This window comes from Eriocheir sinensis, chromosome 21, assembly GCF_024679095.1.
Source record: "Eriocheir sinensis breed Jianghai 21 chromosome 21, ASM2467909v1, whole genome shotgun sequence".
Lineage (NCBI taxonomy): Eukaryota > Metazoa > Arthropoda > Malacostraca > Decapoda > Varunidae > Eriocheir > Eriocheir sinensis.
In genome coordinates this window covers 152,567-174,974 of record NC_066529.1, presented here as the reverse complement: position 1 = coordinate 174,974, position 22,408 = coordinate 152,567, and the positions used below count along the sequence as shown (strand labels likewise).

The window sequence follows — 22,408 nt, the reverse complement described above, 5'->3', positions numbered from 1 at the left end:
CATAATAATAATAATAATAATAGTAATAACAATAATAATAATAATAATAATAGTGTTAATGAAAAATTATGCTGGGCTTATGAACATACATGTACAGGTGCAGAAAATATTAGCAGAATTCTGTACCGTCCTGAAACCCTCACTTAAGGGTGAGGTCAGGATAAGTTAAGGTAAGGTTAGGATATTAAGGTAAGGTCAGGATAGGTCAGATTCAGGTTACCTTGGAGTGAATTACGTTAAGGGGATCATTTTAAGGCAAGTTTAGGGTAATTCAACTGTAGTTTTAGGTAAGATGAGAGTGAATTACATTAGTTTAGGGTCATTCAAGACAGAGTAAGGTTACTTTGGGGTGAATTAGATGAAGTTCACGCTGCTTATGACAGACTTTCGGCACTTAGGGAAGCTTTGTTTTGATCGTTACCAATGGCGCCGATCGATGCTATAGTTTTCCACGTGAAACTGGCCTATGGGGTGGTGGCGGCTGCAGAGGAAGCGAGAGGGGTTGAGAGTGTGTGGCAAGGCTAGGCTAACCCCACTACCACCCCATCGGCCAGTTTTAAGTAGAAATTCTACGGCGGCGATCATTGGTAGCGATCAAAACAAACATAACGACTGTGAAAGCGGCCCTAAGTCCCCCCCCCAAGAAAATTAACATGCTTTATATTAAGGAAACAGTTGTATGCGGCAGAACAAGGAATTTTTAACTCGGGATAATTGACGGCACAGTGATACCTCTGCTTTTTTTGTTTTTTTGTTTTTTTTACATCTCCTCCTATTGCGCCGGTAGGCTTGCTTGAGGGGCCTGGATGGTATTCGGCCCCAGCCCATCATGGCGCAGGCAAGTGTTTATAGTGGAGCCATCTTCTTACGAGGGTTACATTATACAAGTTGTACGAGTGTTTGGATTTACAAGCATCAAAATTCCCTGAGAGGGAAGGGATAGGATTGGAAGGGAAGGGAAGGGATGGGAAGGGATGGGATGGGAAAGGATGGGATGGGAGAGGAAGGGATGGGATGGGATGGGAAGGGAAGGAAAGGGATGGGAAGGGAAGGGAAGTGGGAGAAACACACATCTGGCAGGGCTTTCCAAGGAGTTGTGGGCATTTCCAGGGGTAGTTTTATAACCCTGGTGCTGGCCTAACCCTTCTTCAGTTGCATGAACCCAAAAAACACTCATTGCAACCCAACTGATCCCCTCTTTAGCCCTTAGAAATAGCTGATGTAAGAAGCAAAACTGTCTTACTATACTGGCCAAAGACATGCCCAAGTTGGTGGCAATGCAGACCCCACAAGACCGCCACAAAGTCATCATTATCCTTGACGGTGAAGGCCTCAGTCATCGTCAAATAGCACAGCCGATTAGTGTGTCCATCTCTAACGTATGAATGGGTCTGCAGACATGTGGCCACAGGCTCCACTAGTGACAGGCCTCAAAGCCTTGCAGCAGATTTTTAACAGTGTAATCACAGCATGGGTGCATTATTAAATAAATACCTATCATCGTCCTATATCGTATAGCTATGGTGCAGTATGTGCTTTACGTATTAATTTTGGCAGATATTATAATTCTGTATACTTTTACTGGCAATGAATAGGGACCATTGAGAAACATGATCCCCGCTGCTACCACTGGGTTAACCCTTCAACTAACACGCTGTATGTATCCCACCATTGCCTAGGAGAGTGAGTGTAATGGGGGAGGAATGGGTACCTTGGGGAGGCCTGGACCCCATTAGAGTAAACCCCATTGATTCTACTGTTTGGCAAGTGCAATTTAGCTTCTCCTAAGGGTTTGGCGGCCCCAGTCAAGTGCGATATATGAGGTACAGTCAACGTTGAAATGTTTAATAATCAGCCCCTTTAACCTAACCTATCCAAGAGCCAGGAAGGAAGGAAGGAAGGAAGGAAGGAAAATTATTTAACACTCACCAATGGAATGTCTGTCTGTCAGTCTTCCTCTTCCTCTTCTTCCTCTTCTTCTTCTTCTTGTCTCTAAAGATAAGTAAAGATATTAGTACAGTTGATAATTCATTTTTTGAGGTCATTATAAATTCTTTTCAGGCTAAAATTATAGAAAGAGAGAGAGAGAGAGAGAGAGAGAGAGAGAGAGAGAGAGAGAGAGAGAGAGAGAGAGAGAGAGAGAGAGAGAGAGAGAGAGAGAGAGAGAGAGAGAGAGAGAGAGAGAGAGAGAAAATCAAAACAATTCACACATACAATAGCCCTACAATAATAAAAAAATTTAATCATATCTTTAGTAAAACAATCTTTGAATGCATAATATATAACCTAACCTTTGAATATAGTGCATAATAATAATAATAATAATAATAGTAATAACAATAATAATAATAATAATAATAGTGTTAATGAAAAATTATGCTGGGCTTATGAACATACATGTACAGGTGCAGAAAATATTAGCAAAATTCTGTACCGTCCTGAAACCCTCACTTAAGGGTGAGGTCAGGATAAGTTAAGGTAAGGTTAGGATATTAAGGTAAGGTCAGGATAGGTCAGATTCAGGTTACCTTGGAGTGAATTACGTTAAGGGGATCATTTTAAGGCAAGTTTAGGGTAATTCAACTGTAGTTTTAGGTAAGATGAGAGTGAATTACATTAGTTTAGGGTCATTCAAGACAGAGTAAGGTTACTTTGGGGTGAATTAGATGAAGTTCACGCTGCTTATGACAGACTTTTGGCACTTAGGGAAGCTTTGTTTTGATCGTTACCAATGGCGCCGATCGATGCTATAGTTTTCCACGTGAAACTGGCCTATGGGGTGGTGGCGGCTGCAGAGGAAGCGAGAGGGGTTGAGAGTGTGTGGCAAGGCTAGGCTAACCCCACTACCACCCCATCGGCCAGTTTTAAGTGGAAATTCTACAGCGGCGATCATTGGTAGCGATCAAAACAAACATAACGACTGTGAAAGCGGCCCTAAGTCCCCCCCCCAAGAAAATTAACATGCTTTATATTAAGGAAACAGTTGTATGCGGCAGAACAAGGAATTTTTAACTCGGGATAATTGACGGCACAGTGATACCTCTGCTTTTTTTGTTTTTTTGTTTTTTTTACATCTCCTCCTATTGCGCCGGTAGGCTTGCTTGAGGGGCCTGGATGGTATTCGGCCCCAGCCCATCATGGCGCAGGCAAGTGTTTATAGTGGAGCCATCTTCTTACGAGGGTTACATTATACAAGTTGTACGAGTGTTTGGATTTACAAGCATCAAAATTCCCTGAGAGGGAAGGGATAGGATTGGAAGGGAAGGGAAGGGATGGGAAGGGATGGGATGGGAAAGGATGGGATGGGAGAGGAAGGGATGGGATGGGATGGGAAGGGAAGGAAAGGGATGGGAAGGGAAGGGAAGTGGAGTGGGAGAAACACACATCTGGCAGGGCTTTCCAAGGAGTTGTGGGCATTTCCAGGGGTAGTTTTATAACCCTGGTGCTGGCCTAACCCTTCTTCAGTTGCATGAACCCCACAAAACACTCATTGCAACCCAACTGATCCCCTCTTTAGCCCTTAGAAATAGCTGATGTAAGAAGCAAAACTGTCTTACTATACTGGCCAAAGACATGCCCAAGTTGGTGGCAATGCAGACCCCACAAGACCGCCACAAAGTCATCATTATCCTTGACGGTGAAGGCCTCAGTCATCGTCAAATAGCACAGCCGATTAGTGTGTCCATCTCTAACGTATGAATGGGTCTGCAGACATGTGGCCACAGGCTCCACTAGTGACAGGCCTCAAAGCCTTGCAGCAGATTTTTAACAGTGTAATCACAGCATGGGTGCATTATTAAATAAATACCTATCATCGTCCTATATCGTATAGCTATGGTGCAGTATGTGCTTTACGTATTAATTTTGGCAGATATTATAATTCTGTATACTTTTACTGGCAATGAATATGGACCATTGAGAAACATTATCCCCGCTGCTACCACTGGGTTAACCTTCAACTAACACGCTGTATGTATCCCACCATTGCCTAGGAGTGAGTGTAATGGGGAGGAATGGGTACTTTGGGAGGGCCTGGACCCCATTAGAGTAAACCCCATTGATTCTACTGTTTGGCAAGTGCAATTTAGCTTCTCCTAAGGGTTTGGCGGCCCCAGTCAAGTGCGATATATGAGGTACAGTCAACGTTGAAATGTTTAATAATCAGCCCCTTTAACCTAACCTATCCAAGAGCCAGGAAGGAAGGAAGGAAGGAAGGAAGGAAAATTATTTAACACTCACCAATGGAATGTCTGTCTGTCAGTCTTCCTCTTCCTCTTCTTCCTCTTCTTCCTCTTCTTGTCTCTAAAGATAAGTAAAGATATTAGTACAGTTGATAATTCATTTTTTGAGGTCATTATAAATTCTTTTCAGGCTAAAATTATAGAAAGAGAGAGAGAGAGAGAGAGAGAGAGAGAGAGAGAGAGAGAGAGAGAGAGAGAGAGAGAGAGAGAGAGAGAGAGAGAGAGAGAGAGAGAGAGAGAGAGAGAGAGAGAGAAAATCAAAACAATTCACACATACAATAGCCCTACAATAATAAAAAAATTTAATCATATCTTTAGTAAAACAATCTTTGAATGCATAATATATAACCTAACCTTTGAATATAGTGCATAATAATAATAATAATAATAGTAATAATAATAATAATAATAATAATAATAGTGTTAATGAAAAATTATGCTGGGCTTATGAACATACATGTACAGGTGCAGAAAATATTAGCAGAATTCTGTACCGTCCTGAAACCCTCACTTAAGGGTGAGGTCAGGATAAGTTAAGGTTAGGATATTAAGGTAAGGTCAGGATAGGTCAGATTCAGGTTACCTTGGAGTGAATTACGTTAAGGGGATCATTTTAAGGCAAGTTTAGGGTAATTCAACTGTAGTTTTAGGTAAGATGAGAGTGAATTACATTAGTTTAGGGTCATTCAAGACAGAGTAAGGTTACTTTGGGGTGAATTAGATGAAGTTCACGCTGCTTATGACAGACTTTTGGCACTTAGGGAAGCTTTGTTTTGATCGTTACCAATGGCGCCGATCGATGCTATAGTTTTCCACGTGAAACTGGCCTATGGGGTGGTGGCGGCTGCTGAGGACGCGAGTGGGGTTGTGAGTGGTTGGCAAGGCTTGGATAACCCCACTCCCACCCCATCGGCATTTTTTAAGTGGAAATTCTACAGCGGCGATCTTTGGTAGCGATCAAAACAAACATAACGACTGTGAAAGCGGCCCTAAGTCCCCCCCCCAAGAAAATTAACATGCTTTATATTAAGGAAACAGTTGTATGCGGCAGAACAAGGAATTTTTAACTCGGGATAATTGACGGCACAGTGATACCTCTGCTTTTTTTGTTTTTTTTTACATCTCCTCCTATTGCGCCGGTAGGCTTGCTTGAGGGGCCTGGATGGTATTCGGCCCCAGCCCATCATGGCGCAGGCAAGTGTTTATAGTGGAGCCATCTTCTTACGAGGGTTACATTATACATGTTGTACGGTTGTTTGGTTTTACAAGCATAAAAATTCCCTGCGCGGGAAGGGATTGGATTGGAAGGGAAGGGAAGGGATGGGATGGGAAGGGATGGGAAGGGATGGGATGGGAAAGGATGGGATGGGATGGGATGGGAAGGGAAGGAAAGGGATGGGATGGGAAGGGAAGTGGGAGAAACACACATCTGGCAGGGCTTTCCAAGGAGTTGTGGGCATTTCCAGGGGTAGTTTTATAACCCTGGTGCTGGCCTAACCCTTCTTCAGTTGCATGAACCCAAAAAACACTCATTGCAACCCAACTGATCCCCTCTTTAGCCCTTAGAAATAGCTGATGTAAGAAGCAAAACTGTCTTACTATACTGGCCAAAGACATGCCCAAGTTGGTGGCAATGCAGACCCCACAAGACCGCCACAAAGTCATCATTATCCTTGACGGTGAAGGCCTCAGTCATCGTCAAATAGCACAGCCGATTAGTGTGTCCATCTCTAACGTATGAATGGGTCTGCAGACATGTGGCCACAGGCTCCACTAGTGACAGGCCTCAAAGCCTTGCAGCAGATTTTTAACAGTGTAATCACAGCATGGGTGCATTATTAAATAAATACCTATCATCGTCCTATATCGTATAGCTATGGTGCAGTATGTGCTTTACGTATTAATTTTGGCAGATATTATAATTCTGTATACTTTTACTGGCAATGAATAGGGACCATTGAGAAACATGATCCCCGCTGCTACCACTGGGTTAACCCTTCAACTAACACGCTGTATGTATCCCACCATTGCCTAGGAGAGTGAGTGTAATGGGGGAGGAATGGGTACCTTGGGGAGGGCCTGGACCCCATTAGAGTAAACCCCATTGATTCTACTGTTTGGCAAGTGCAATTTAGCTTCTCCTAAGGGTTTGGCGGCCCCAGTCAAGTGCGATATATGAGGTACAGTCAACGTTGAAATGTTTAATAATCAGCCCCTTTAACCTAACCTATCCAAGAGCCAGGAAGGAAGGAAGGAAGGAAGGAAGGAAAATTATTTAACACTCACCAATGGAATGTCTGTCTGTCAGTCTTCCTCTTCCTCTTCTTCCTCTTCTTCTTCTTCTTGTCTCTAAAGATAAGTAAAGATATTAGTACAGTTGATAATTCATTTTTTGAGGTCATTATAAATTCTTTTCAGGCTAAAATTATAGAAAGAGAGAGAGAGAGAGAGAGAGAGAGAGAGAGAGAGAAAATCAAAACAATTCACACATACAATAGCCCTACAATAATAAAAAAATTTAATCATATCTTTAGTAAAACAATCTTTGAATGCATAATATATAACCTAACCTTTGAATATAGTGCATAATAATAATAATAATAATAGTAATAACAATAATAATAATAATAATAATAATAGTGTTTATGAAAAATTATGCTGGGCTTATGAACATACATGTACAGGTGCAGAAAATATTAGCAGAATTCTGTACCGTCCTGAAACCCTCACTTAAGGGTGAGGTCAGGATAAGTTAAGGTAAGGTTAGGATATTAAGGTAAGGTCAGGATAGGTCAGATTCAGGTTACCTTGGAGTGAATTACGTTAAGGGGATCATTTTAAGGCAAGTTTAGGGTAATTCAACTGTAGTTTTAGGTAAGATGAGAGTGAATTACATTAGTTTAGGGTCATTCAAGACAGAGTAAGGTTACTTTGGGGTGAATTAGATGAAGTTCACGCTGCTTATGACAGACTTTTGGCACTTAGGGAAGCTTTGTTTTGATCGTTACCAATGGCGCCGATCGATGCTATAGTTTTCCACGTGAAACTGGCCTATGGGGTGGTGGCGGCTGCAGAGGAAGCGAGAGGGGTTGAGAGTGTGTGGCAAGGCTAGGCTAACCCCACTACCACCCCATCGGCCAGTTTTAAGTAGAAATTCTACGGCGGCGATCATTGGTAGCGACCAAAACAAACATAACGACTGTGAAAGCGGCCCTAAGCCCCCCCCCAAGAAAATTAACATGCTGTATATTAAGGAAACAGTTGTATGCGGCAGAACAAGGAATTTTTAACTCAGGATAATTGACAGCACAGTGATACCTCAGTTCACAGCAGCTACATTATACAAGTTGTACAAGTGTTTGTGTCGTGCCGTTCATGGGCACTCTTTTTAATTAATTATGTAGGTTCATTATACCTCGAAGTAGAATTAATTATTGATCATTTAAACCACAGAGTAAAATTAGTAGTTTATTCACCCAGTCTTATAAGGCACCATTATCGCCACAGGATCATCACCTGCCCAAGTAATATCGGTAACACGACTTTAAGAAAGTTACTTGAGGTAATTATTGTTTAGGGATTCTGATGGTGAACTAAGGGTCATAGGACAGGGTCCACTTATTAGAGGTTAGCTTACATCACTAATTACACTTGTAAATACCATGAACACAGGTTGACATTAACACCTTAACCTAGCATGCACACATGGCAATAAGTAGCACCAACATAATTGTTTCCGCCCACACGGGGAAACACAGACTCCACCATTCCACACCTTAATTAAGTCCTAACTAAACTAGTGAGTGTTTGCGCTTATCCATTGTTACCCCTGAGAACGACACACATACCACCCTTTTGGCCTTCTCCTTTCCTTCCTCTCTTCACACACCCTGCCACAGGCAATCCCCTAGCAGCTTCAAAAGTGTTTACTGCTGCATGTTGGCCTTGGTCTGGACGACGCCCAGCTTCCCATCTGTCAGGCTTGCCTTTGGCACACCTGAAAGGGGCGATGTCGCTCGTGAGAATCCAGTCTCAGTTATAGTATTATAGCCAAAGTGAGTTGAAGACCGTAAACAGTTCTTTCCTCACCTGAAAGGGGCGATGTCGCTCGTGAGAATGAGCTCGCTCCCACAACCTACCACCGAGGCAGGGGCGTTAGTCTCGGCCCCAAAATGCCTTGGTGTGACGTCACGGAGTGACAAACTGACCGCAGGTTAGGCCTGCTTGAGACCTGAGATTTCCTTGGTAGGCCTCCAATATCAATATAAGGTCTCTGGTATTTTATTTCCATTATAAATATTTACCGTTCTCCCGCAATAATTAAAAGAAGGCAGATTGACCACTTTTGGCAACGATACCCTGTTTTGACCCCTGACACCTCTGAATTTTGTTGACACTACAGATTGTAGGGGAGATATGGGAGCACAACAGGCCTCTTTGTTTCAACACCCATCTCTTCCCTCTCGCTCTCTCTCCCCTCTCTCTCAAACTTCTTTCTCTCTCTCTCCTCTCATACTTTTCATGTTTTTCCTCCTTCTCTTGTGTACTTCCTTCTTTCCTTTCTCTCTCTCTCTCTCTCTCTCTCTCTCTCTCTCATGAGAAACCCACATACATATATAACTGGTTGCGCAAACACCCCAGGTTAACTCTATTTACATGGGGAAAAATACCATTACAATTGTAGTACATTTCGGGCCATTACACGACCTTCCCCTTCGATTTGGTATTTTTTCCCATAAGTAAATCTAGAACATAGCCATAAGGAATAATACTAAGTACAGGAGATTGGTGACACACCTACCATGGGAGTACAAGGCTAGCAACAACTGCAATACGACATAGTATTCAATATTCATATCATCTAGGGTAGGCAGGTAAACATAAAAGACGTGGAAACTTCCACAAACAGGAGTCATTAACAACATCTGCTCCTACAGGGTGTACTCCAAATACTGCCTCCGCCCACTGCGTGAGAACAGTTTCTGTGCCTAGACTCGGCTAAAAGTGTCCCTTACGGACCATACTACTCCCCTCCTCGACTTGAGCTGCCAGTCCCAGTATCCCTCTTGGGTAACAGGTTGGATGAGCGTCCGCAACAGGGACAAACTCGCCTCTCTCAGCGACAGGAAACGGCACCAAGGGGTCCTGTTTAGCACGCAACATCCGCCCAAAAAAAATCCAGAAAAGAAACAGAATCGTTCAACCCCCAGACATACTTCCTAATCACACAACTCATCCGTTTCCGCAGCAGGAAATGCACCCATAGGTATATAACCGAGAGCCTGCTTGACGCCTCATGAAGAGATACTGCCAGGTCCTGCACACGGGGATCTGTCATACGTGCCTACTAGCATCCACGCCGGCACAACTTAAAACCTGAGCTCAAGTGAGGTGTTCCCCCTCTGCTAAATATCCACATTATACTGCATCCCTTCCCAACCAATTACAAATCATCCCCCAAGAATAGACACCAGCCACACCAAGCTGGAATGTGTAATACCAGCAGAAGGGTAAGAGAGAGGTGGAGCTTAACCCATCCTGCCTAGGTGTCCCTCAGTTAACAACCCCTCCCCCTCAACATATCCGGCTAACACCTTGTACAGCCCAAAATCCTAAAAAAAACATACATTGTAGTACCATTGTAAAAATCCTGAGCTAATACAGATACAAGCTTATGAACTATGGACACAACATTCCTCCACATATCGCCTTGGTGGTCGACGCACTCGGGGCGGTAAAGGTTCAGGTTCAGTTTCTTCAGGGATTATTACCTCTCTGGGAGCGGTGATCCACTCCTCACTACCACAATAAGGTTTCACCTTCCCTGCAGCCCTTTGCAGTATTCATCCATCAAAAACATTCTCCAGTACATAAGCAGAACCATCCCTGATCACTTCAACCACTCTGTAAGGGCCCAACCATTTCCCAACCCAACCAAGGAGGCCGAACTGAACTCGCCACCATTATCCACCAGGACAGCCTTAGGAGCTCCAAAGTCTGCAATATAACTCGAGAAAGCTTCACATACTCCCTCTGTGGCCTTAGTCTTCAGGGGAAACAATTTAGTGTACCTACTGTAGTGATCTAATACAGTCAATACATACCTAAAGCCTTGTGTACCTGCTACCATATCAACTACATCCATTCTAACTCTTTCAAGAGGCTTATCTACTGCTGGCATTTCTTGCCACTGCTGCTGTAAGCCTGCAGAATGTTTCAGTTGTTGACAAGTGGAACAGGTTTTAACATAATTACATACATCAGTCTTCATATTACACCAGAAAAATAGAGACTCTGCAGGGGTGAGGGTTTTCTTTTGACCTAAGTGACCTGACTGGACATGTGCATGATGGAGTGCACTCTGCTTTAAGGACTCAGGGACAACAAGACAAAATTGTTCACTGCCGTCCTTCCTGGTCACTGTATAGTATAAGATATTATCCCACAAAGAGAACTGGTTCAGGGTGCAACGAGGAAGCCTTTTTCGTGGAATTCTACCACCCTCAAGGTACTCAGTCATTTCCTTCCATTTATCTTCCTCTAACTGCAGTGCCCTCATTTCCTCCTTGCTCTTACCCAACCATATTGGTTCTTGAGGCCTCTGCATCATCCTTACTGGCCGTGAAAGGCTATCGGCAACATGATTATCCTTGCCCTGAACATAGTGCACTATATAGTTATATTCCCTCATCTCCAGGATCCAACGGTTCATTCGGGGGACTTAGTCTTTTTCTTAAATATACTAGTGAGGGGCTGGTGGTCTGTAAAGATGGTAAACTTTGCTCCCCATAGGTAGTGATGGAGGTTCCTACATGTTAGGACCACTGCTAGTGCCCCCTTATCTGTAGCTGAATACCTAACCTCTGTTGGCTTCAGCTTCTTTGAGAAGTACGCTATGGCCTTGTTTGTCCCGTCAGGCTGCACTTGACTTAGTACACCACCCACATGTGTTTTACTGGCATCAGTTGTTACAACGAATGGCTGAGAGATGTCCGCTCTTACTAGGATTGGTGCTTGTGTAAGGCACTGTTTCAATTTTTCAAAAGCTTCCTGACACTTCTCTGTCCACACAAATGCTACATTATTTTTAGTAAGGTTGGTGAGAGGAGTTGCAATTTTGGCAAATCTGGGAATATGTTTCCTATAGAAGCCACACATTCCAAGGAAACGGCGGACTTCTTTCACCTTGGTTGGGGCTTTCATGTCTCTTATTGCCTCTACATTTGACGGCTCAGGCTGACATCCCTCTTCAGACACAATGTGACCTAAGAATTTCACTTGCCTCTGACCATAGGCACATTTACTAAGATTCAGTTTGACTCCACTCTGGGTGAAACACTTGAAAAAGGTGTCCAGCCTCTTAACTAGAGTGTCAAAATCAGGAGCCCATAGAATAACATCATCCAAATAGTTCCTTATCCAGCCTTGTTTAATAAGGGGAGACAATATTGTGGCCATCTGACGGGAAAATATAGCTGGACTGCAATTTAAGCCGAAAGGCAACCTTTTGAACCTGTACATAGACACACCGTCACTGAAGGTGGTAACGTCTCTGCTCTCCTCGTCCAGCATCACCTGGAAGTAAGCATCTTTCAGGTCAATTGTGGCATAGTACTTGTTTCCTGATGCAGTTTCCACCAACTCTTCCAGTCTGGGGAGAGGATAAATGTCAGTGGTGAGGTGGCTGTTCACTTCTCTATAATCAAGACACATGCGTTTACTGCCGTCTGGCTTGGTAACAAGGACAATAGGGCTTAGCCAAGCTGCTGTTGAGGGTTCTATAATGTCCCTAGCTTCCATATCTTGCAGGAGATCTGCTATTATCTCTTTTGCCTTTTCCGGGTAACGGTGGGCTGGTTTCCTAACAGGCGTTGGATCACTAATACCAATGTTAACTGGGGGAGATTGAATGCATCCCAACTCATTTTTGTCCAATATGAATGTTAGGTGATGTTCCTGGATCACCTCTGCCAGAAGTTGCTGTTGCTCTTTTGATAAATGATTCCAATCTTGCTTTTCTAACAAAGCCCTAAGTTTGTCACGCCTGTCCCCACTCCTACGCGGCTGATCTGAATGTGGGAGTAAATCGTTGTGGATGACTGTGGTGGATTTCACGTTACTGCTGTCTGGGGTTACTTGTTCATATGTCCCCAAAAGTGTCCCAACTTGGAGTACCCTGTTACTTCTACCCTTGTTCTCTATAAGGCATATCATCTTATTCTCCTCATCAACTGTGCTAATGTAAGGGTAATTCAGATCACTAATACCATGATGAGGGTAAACCATGATGGTTTTCCCTTTTGCAGCCTTCACCTCTAATGGGTACAAGTGGGACTGATAAGGAGGAATGACAAGCCTTTCCCTCACTCTGAGCTGGTTAGGTGTTTTAACCCTTTGATTTTCCCTTGAAACAAGGCTCTGTACTCTTTCCACCTTGCCTGGTTTCTTTGTTACTCTGGACACAGGATAGGTGGCATTTCCCCACAGCATAAGGCGGTTAGCCTGTCCTAAAACGTCACAGCCCAACAAAACACCTGAATCTAAGTAGCTGTCTGGCACTACTGGGAACCACTGTTTATAAATTTTTTCTTCTCCAACCGCTATCTCGAGCCAGGCCATTCCCACAATACGTAGAGGGGTACCAGTCACTCCAGCGAGGTTTGGTGTTTCTTTCCTGGTACTGATCTCCCCACCTTGTCTCTCTACTACTGATTTCTTTACCAGCGTGTGGCCACTGCCTGTGTCAACTACAGCCTGCACGATTCTCCCATTTACTGCGATGGATATTATTGGGGAAGTATTTCTTATGGATCCTAGTCAGTGTGAGTTAGATTGGGGCTTCTTCCCTGGACAATTTGGGTGCCCGCGTCTACAGTACTTTCGTAGACAATCAAAACAATGTCCTGGTGGTGGGCTGCGTGTACATTCACGCTGGTCGTGGGAATTACTGCGGCAGTAGGAGCAATACCGCTGTCTTCCCGGGGTGAGGCGTTCAAGCTTCTTTGAGAGCGAATCAAGTTGTTTTTTATGGCTCCTGGAGCTCACTCTTTGACTCAGATTTCGGGGTAGTGGCTTCTGAGGCAGGTTGCTCCTTCTCAACTCTACCTATTGTAGGGACATGCTTTGCAATTATGAGCTGTCTCTCGTGCTCCACTCGGTCAACAAACTTATTGAGGGGGTAACTCTCATCCAAAAAGCCTTCTACCCTTCCCTTTGCCTCTGCTGGCAATCCACTCCACAATTTCCTTTTTATGGCCTTTTCTTTGTTAGGGAGGGGGTCACTGGGGAACTTACTTTCAATAACAGCATATTTGTACATTAGAGTATTCATAAACCCTTGTGGGTTGAGAGCCCAGTCATAGTGATGGCTCTCAAAATGCTGCCAGGCCCTATCAAGAGTCACCTCAGCAGCAAACTGGGTTTTTAGGAACTGTTTCAGATCCTCCCAAGACTGGCAATTACTTTTCCCCTGTTGATTATGAATGAGCATGGCAAGATCTGAACTAACTCTTGTTTTAGCCACCTTCATTCTATCCCCATCCTCGGTGGTACATTGTTCAACAAGGTCAAAGAAGAGACTGAGTTTCCCTGCAGCCTCTAAATCATCCAGTTCATGTAACTGCAGGATGGGTATGTCCCTGGGCTTAGTAGAAATGGTTTTGGGTGGAGGTGAGGTTCCTACTTCTGTCTTGACAAGGGTCTCATTACCTAGTTGGGTGAGAATTTCCCCCTGTGCAAAAACAATATCCCCCAGCTCTTTCAACTTGTTCTCAAACTCTACCATCCTCACTTCTGGCTCTTGGGGTCCTCCTGTTGCCCCTGAGGACTCAAGTTTTACCTTGTCTCCAGGCATGTTGACAATTTAATTTCACTTCTCCTGACACTAATTCTCAACAAGTGAAGCCCGTCCCGAGCCTGTTGTTCACACCATCAAAGTAAATCATCCCACCGCTGCCACCATTTTGTCGTGCCGTTCATGGGCACTCTTTTTAATTAATTATGTAGGTTCATTATACCTCGAAGTAGAATTAATTATTGATCATTTAAACCACAGAGTAAAATTAGTAGTTTATTCACCCAGTCTTATAAGGCACCATTATCGCACACAGGATCATCACCTGCCCAAGTAATATCGGTAACACGACTTTAAGAAAGTTACTTGAGGTAATTATTGTTTAGGGATTCTGATGGTGAACTAAGGGTCATAGGACAGGGTCCACTTATTAGAGGTTAGCTTACATCACTAATTACACTTGTAAATACCATGAACACAGGTTGACATTAACACCTTAACCTAGCATGCACACATGGCAATAAGTAGCACCAACATAATTGTTTCCACACGGGAAACACAGACTCCACCATTCCACACCTTAATTAAGTCCTAACTAAACTAGTGAGTGTTTGCGCTTATCCATTGTTACCCCTGAGAACGACACACATACCACCCTTTTGGCCTTCTCCTTTCCTTCCTCTCTTCACACACCCTGCCACAGGCAATCCCCCACAACGCAGCTTCAAAAGTGTTTACTGCTGCATGTTGGCCTTGGTCTGGACGACGCCCAGCTTCCCATCTGTCAGGCTTGCCTTTGGCACACCTGAAAGGGGCGATGTCGCTCGTGAGAATCCAGTCTCAGTTATAGTATTATAGCCAAAGTGAGTTGAAGACCGTAAACAGTTCTTTCCTCACCTGAAAGGGGCGATGTCGCTCGTGAGAATGAGCTCGCTCCCACAACCTACCACCGAGGCAGGGGCGTTAGTCTCGGCCCCAAAATGCCTTGGTGTGACGTCACGGAGTGACAAACTGACCGCAGGTTAGGCCTGCTTGAGACCTGAGATTTCCTTGGTAGGCCTCCAATATCAATATAAGGTCTCTGGTATTTTATTTCCATTATAAATATTTACCGTTCTCCCGCAATAATTAAAAGAAGGCAGATTGACCACTTTTGGCAACGATACCCTGTTTTGACCCCTGACACCTCTGAATTTTGTTGACACTACAGATTGTAGGGGAGATATGGGAGCACAACAGGCCTCTTTGTTTCAACACCCATCTCTTCCCTCTCGCTCTCTCTCTCTCTCTCTCTCTCCCCTCTCTCTCAAACTTCTTTCTCTCTCTCTCCTCTCATACTTTTCATGTTTTTCCTCCTTCTCTTGTGTACTTCCTTCTTTCCTTTCTCTCTCTCTCATGAGAAACCTACATACATATATAACTGGTTGCGCAAACACCCCAGGTTAACTCTATTTACATGGGGAAAAATCATTACACGACCTTCTCCTTCGATATGGTATTTTTTCCCATAAGTAAATCTAGAACATAGCCATAAGGAATAATACTAAGTACAGGAGATTGGTGACACACCTACCATGGGAGTACAAGGCTAGCAACAACTGCAATACGACATAGTATTCAATATTCATATCATCTAGGGTAGGCAGGTAAACATAAAAGACGTGGAAACTTCCACAAACAGGAGTCATTAACAACATCTGCTCCTACAGGGTGTACTCCAAATACTGCCTCCGCCCACTGCGTGAGAACAGTTTCTGTGCCTAGACTCGGCTAAAAGCGTCCCTTACGGACCATACTACTCCCCTCCTCGACTTGAGCTGCCAGTCCCAGTATCCCTCTTGGGTAACAGGTTGGATGAGCGTCCGCAACAGGGACAAACTCGCCTCTCTCAGCGACAGGAAACGGCACCAAGGGGTCCTGTTTAGCACGCAACATCCGCCCAAAAAAAATCCAGAAAAGAAACAGAATCGTTCAACCCCCAGACATACTTCCTAATCACACAACTCATCCGTTTCCGCAGCAGGAAATGCACCCATAGGTATATAACCGAGAGCCTGCTTGACGCCTCATGAAGAGATACTGCCAGGTCCTGCACACGGGGATCTGTCATACGTGCCTACTAGCATCCACGCACAACTTAAAACCTGAGCTCAAGTGAGGTGTTCCCCTCTGCTAAATATCCACATTATACTGCATCCCTTCCCAACCAATTACAAATCATCCCCCAAGAATAGACACCAGCCACACCAAGCTGGAATGTGTAATACCAGCAGAAGGGTAAGAGAGAGGTGGAGCTTAACCCATCCTGCCTAGGTGTCCCTCAGTTAACAACCCCTCCCCCTCAACATATCCGGCTAACACCTTGTACAGCCCAAAATCCTAAAAAAAACATACATTGTAGTACCATTGTAAAAATCCTGAGCTAATACAGATAAAAGCTTATGAACTATGGACACAACATTCCTCCACATATCGCCTTGGTGGTCGACTTTTTTGCGGTAAAGGTTCAGGTTCAGTTTCTTCAGGGATTATTACCTCTCTGGGAGCGGTGATCCACTCCTCACTACCACAATAAGGTTTCACCTTCCCTGCAGCCCTTTGCAGTATTCATCCATCAAAAACATTCTCCAGTACATAAGCAGAACCATCCCTGATCACTTCAACCACTCTGTAAGGGCCCAACCATTTCCCAACCCAACCAAGGAGGCCGAACTGAACTCGCCACCATTATCCACCAGGACAGCCTTAGGAGCTCCAAAGTCTGCAATATAACTCGAGAAAGCTTCACATACTCCCTCTGTGGCCTTAGTCTTCAGGGGAAACAATTTAGTGTACCTACTGTAGTGATCTAATACAGTCAATACATACCTAAAGCCTTGTGTACCTGCTACCATATCAACTACATCCATTCTAACTCTTTCAAGAGGCTTATCTACTGCTGGCATTTCTTGCCACTGCTGCTGTAAGCCTGCAGAATGTTTCAGTTGTTGACAAGTGGAACAGGTTTTAACATAATTACATACATCAGTCTTCATATTACACCAGAAAAATAGAGACTCTGCAGGGGTGAGGGTTTTCTTTTGACCTAAGTGACCTGACTGGACATGTGCATGATGGAGTGCACTCTGCTTTAAGGACTCAGGGACAACAAGACAAAATTGTTCACTGCCGTCCTTCCTGGTCACTGTATAGTATAAGATATTATCCCACAAAGAGAACTGGTTCAGGGTGCAACGAGGAAGCCTTTTGCGTGGAATTCTACCACCCTCAAGGTACTCAGTCATTTCCTTCCATTTATCTTCCTCTAACTGCAGTGCCCTCATTTCCTCCTTGCTCTTACCCAACCATATTGGTTCTTGAGGCCTCTGCATCATCCTTACTGGCCGTGAAAGGCTATCGGCAACATGATTATCCTTGCCCTGAACATAGTGCACTATATAGTTATATTCCCTCATCTCCAGGATCCAACGGTTCATTCGGGGGACTTAGTCTTTTTCTTAAATATACTAGTGAGGGGCTGGTGGTCTGTAAAGATGGTAAACTTTGCTCCCCATAGGTAGTGATGGAGGTTCCTACATGTTAGGACCACTGCTAGTGCCCCCTTATCTGTAGCTGAATACCTAACCTCTGTTGGCTTCAGCTTCTTTGAGAAGTACGCTATGGCCTTGTTTGTCCCGTCAGGCTGCACTTGACTTAGTACACCACCCACATGTGTTTTACTGGCATCAGTTGTTACAACGAATGGCTGAGAGATGTCCGCTCTTACTAGGATTGGTGCTTGTGTAAGGCACTGTTTCAATTTTTCAAAAGCTTCCTGACACTTCTCTGTCCACACAAATGCTACATTATTTTTAGTAAGGTTGGTGAGAGGAGTTGCAATTTTGGCAAATCTGGGAATATGTTTCCTATAGAAGCCACACATTCCAAGGAAACGGCGGACTTCTTTCACCTTGGTTGGGGCTTTCATGTCTCTTATTGCCTCTACATTTGACGGCTCAGGCTGACATCCCTCTTCAGACACAATGTGACCTAAGAATTTCACTTGCCTCTGACCATAGGCACATTTACTAAGATTCAGTTTGACTCCACTCTGGGTGAAACACTTGAAAAAGGTGTCCAGCCTCTTAACTAGAGTGTCAAAATCAGGAGCCCATAGAATAACATCATCCAAATAGTTCCTTATCCAGCCTTGTTTAATAAGGAGACAATATTGTGGCCATCTGACGGGAAAATATAGCTGGACTGCAATTAAGCGAAGGCAACCTTTTGAACCTGTACATAGACACACCGTCACTGAAGGTGGTAACGTCTCTGCTCTCCTCGTCCAGCATCACCTGGAAGTAAGCATCTTTCAGGTCTAATGTGGCATAGTACTTGTTTCCTGATGCAGTTTCCACCAACTCTTCCAGTCTGGGGAGAGGATAAATGTCAGTGGTGAGGTGGCTGTTCACTTCTCTATAATCAAGACACATGCGTTTACTGCCGTCTGGCTTGGTAACAAGGACAATAGGGCTTAGCCAAGCTGCTGTTGAGGGTTCTATAATGTCCCTAGCTTCCATATCTTGCAGGAGATCTGCTATTATCTCTTTTGCCTTTTCCGGGTAACGGTGGGCTGGTTTCCTAACAGGCGTTGGATCACTAATACCAATGTTAACTGGGGGAGATTGAATGCATCCCAACTCATTTTTGTCCAATATGAATGTTAGGTGATGTTCCTGGATCACCTCTGCCAGAAGCTGTTGCTCTTTTGATAAATGATTCCAATCTTGCTTTTCTAACAAAGCCCTAAGTTTGTCACGCCTGTCCCCACTCCTACGCGGCTGATCTGAATGTGGGAGTAAATCGTTGTGGATGACTGTGGTGGATTTCACGTTACTGCTGTCTGGGGTTACTTGTTCATATGTCCCCAAAAGTGTCCCAACTTGGAGTACCCTGTTACTTCTACCCTTGTTCTCTATAAGGCATATCATCTTATTCTCCTCATCAACTGTGCTAATGTAAGGGTAATTCAGATCACTAATACCATGATGAGGGTAAACCATGATGGTCTTCCCTTTTACAGCCTTCACCTCTAATGGGTACAAGTGGGACTGATAAGAAGGAATGACATGCCTTTTCCTCACTCTGAGCTGGTTAGGTGTTTTAAACCTTTGATTTTCCCTGGCAGCAAGGCTCTGTACTCTTTCCACCTTGCCTGGTTTCTGTGTTACTCTTGACACAGGATAGGTGGCATTTCCCCAAAGCATAAGGCGGTTAGCCTGTCCTAAAACGTCACAGCCCAACAAAACACCTGAATCTAAGTAGCTGTCTGGCACTACTGGGAACCACTGTTTATAAATTTTTTCTTCTCCAACCGCTAGCTCGAGCCAGGCCATTCCCACAATACGTAGAGGTACCAGTCACTCCAGCGAGGTTTGGTGTTTCTTTCCTGGTACTGATCTCCCACCTTGTCTCTACTACTGATTTCTTTACCAGCGTGGCCACTGCCTGTGTCAACTACCGCCTGCACGATTCTCCCATTTACTGCGATGGATATGATTGGGGAAGTATTTCTTATGGATCCTAGTCAGTGTGAGTTAGATTGGGGCTTCTTCCCTGGACAATTTGGGTGCCCGCGTCTACAGTACTTTCGTAGACAATCAAAACAATGTCCTGGTGGTGGGCTGCGTGTACATTCACGCTGGTCGTGGGAATTACTGCGCAGTAGGAGCAATACCGCTGTCTTCCGGGGTGAGGCGTTCAAGCTTCTTTGAGAGCGAATCAAGTTGTTTTTTATGGCTCCTGGAGCTCACTCTTTGACTCAGATTTCGGGGTAGTGGCTTCTGAGGCAGGTTGCTCCTTCTCAACTCTACCTATTGTAGGGACATGCTTTGCAATTATGAGCTGTCTCTCGTGCTCCACTCGGTCAACAAACTTATTGAGGGGTAACTCTCATCCAAAAGCCTTCTACCCTTCCCTTTGCCTCTGCTGGCAATCCACTCCACAATTTCCTTTTATGGCCTTTTCTTTGTTAGGAGGGGTCACTGGGGAACTTACTTTCAATAACAGCATATTTGTACATTAGAGTATTCATAAATCCTTGTGGGTTGAGAGCCCAGTCATAGTGATGGCTCTCAAAATGCTGCCAGGCCCTATCAAGAGTCACCTCAGCAGCAAACTGGGTTTTTAGGAACTGTTTCAGATCCTCCCAAGACTGGCAATTACTTTTCCCCTGTTGATTATGAATGAGCATGGCAAGATCTGAACTAACTCTTGTTTTAGCCACCTTCATTCTATCCCCATCCTCGGTGGTACATTGTTCAACAAGGTCAAAGAAGAGACTGAGTTTCCCTGCAGCCTCTAAATCATCCAGTTCATGTAACTGCAGGATGGGTATGTCCCTGGGCTTAGTAGAAATGGTTTTGGGTGGAGGTGAGGTTCCTACTTCTGTCTTGACAAGGGTCTCATTACCTAGTTGGGTGAGAATTTCCCCCTGTGCAATAACAATATCCCCCAGCTCTTTCAACTTGTTCTCAAACTCTACCATCCTCACTTCTGGCTCTTGGGGTCCTCCTGTTGCCCCTGAGGACTCAAGTTTTACCTTGTCTCCAGGCATGTTGACAATTTAATTTCACTTCTCCTGACACTAATTCTCAACAAGTGAAGCCCGTCCCGAGCCTGTTGTTCACACCATCAAAGTAAATCATCCCACCGCTGCCACCATTTTGTCGTGCCGTTCATGGGCACTCTTTTTAATTAATTATGTAGGTTGATTATACCTCAAGTAGAATTAATTATTGATCATTTAAACCACAGAGTAAAATTAGTAGTTTATTCACCCAGTCTTATAAGGCACCATTATCGCACACAGGATCATCACCTGCCCAAGTAATATCGGTAACACGACTTTAAGAAAGTTACTTGAGGTAATTATTGTTTAGGGATTCTGATGGTGAACTAAGGGTCATAGGACAGGGTCCACTTATTAGAGGTTAGCTTACATCACTAATTACACTTGTAAATACCATGAACACAGGTTGACATTAACACCTTAACCTAGCATGCACACATGGCAATAAGTAGCACCAACATATTTGTTTCACCACACGGGAAACACAGACTCCACCATTCCACACCTTAATTAAGTCCTAACTAAACTAGTGAGTGTTTGCGCTTATCCATTGTTACCCCTGAGAACGACACACATACCACCCTTTTGGCCTTCTCCTTTCCTTCCTCTCTTCACACACCCTGCCACAGGCAATCCCCCACAACGCAGCTTCAAAAGTGTTTACTGCTGCATGTTGGCCTTGGTCTGGACGACGCCCAGCTTCCCATCTGTCAGGCTTGCCTTTGGCACACCTGAAAGGGGCGATGTCGCTCGTGAGAATCCAGTCTCAGTTATAGTATTATAGCCAAAGTGAGTTGAAGACCGTAAACAGTTCTTTCCTCACCTGAAAGGGGCGATGTCGCTCGTGAGAATGAGCTCGCTCCCACAACCTACCACCGAGGCAGGGGCGTTAGTCTCGGCCCCAAAATGCCTTGGTGTGACGTCACGGAGTGACAAACTGACCAGGTTAGGCCTGCTTGAGACCTGAGATTTCCTTGGTAGGCCTCCAATATCAATATAAGGTCTCTGGTATTTTATTTCCATTATAAATATTTACCGTTCTCCCAATAATTAAAAGAAGGCAGATTGACCACTTTTGGCAACGATACCCTGTTTTGACCCCTGACACCTCTGAATTTTGTTGACACTACAGATTGTAGGGGAGTGGGAGCACAACAGGCCTCTTTGTTTCAACACCCATCTCTTCCCTCTCGCTCTCTCTCTCTCTCTCTCCTCTCTCTCAAACTTCTTTCTCTCTCTCTCCTCATACTTTCATGTTTTTCCTCCTCTCTTCTTCTCTACTCTCTCTCTCTCTCTCTCTCTCTCTCTCTCTCTCTCTCTCTCTCTCTCTCTCTCTCATGAGAAACCCACATACATATATAACTGGTTGCGCAAACACCCCAGGTTAACTCTATTTACATGGGGAAAAATACCATTACAATTGTGGTACATTTCGGGCCATTACATTTGGATTTACAAGCATCAAAATTCCCTGAAAATGCCTTAGTGTACGAGTGGTGTGTAGGAGCAGCACCCGTTTGTACCATTCAGGGACGCCAGCGTAAAGCCCAGTTGGAAAGTTTGGTTTAGTGGGCGCAACATCTGTGGTCATGCCGGACAGAGACAGAAGGGGAAGGAATTATAGGAGAAGGGAACAGTTGGAAAGTTTGGTTTAGTGGGCACAACATCTGTGGTCATGCTGGAGAGAGACAGAAGGGGAAGGAATTATAGGAGAAGGGAACAGTTGGAAAGTTTGGTTTAGTCGGCGCAACATCTGTGGTCATA

General features: G+C 44.3%; 1 protein-coding gene across 1 annotated transcript in view; it reads right to left on the bottom strand.

Moving 5' to 3' along the window:
• LOC127001425 (CUB and sushi domain-containing protein 3-like) overlaps window positions 1-22,408 on the bottom strand; it is a 98,330-nt gene that overhangs the window by 2,705 nt on the left and 73,217 nt on the right. Inside the window, exons 16-17 of the mRNA XM_050865953.1 lie at window positions 6,528-6,590; window positions 1,930-1,992 (exon numbers count right to left, since the gene is read on the bottom strand). The gene's annotated coding sequence lies outside the window, so the exon portion shown is untranslated. The remainder of the gene's footprint in view (window positions 1-1,929; window positions 1,993-6,527; window positions 6,591-22,408) is intronic.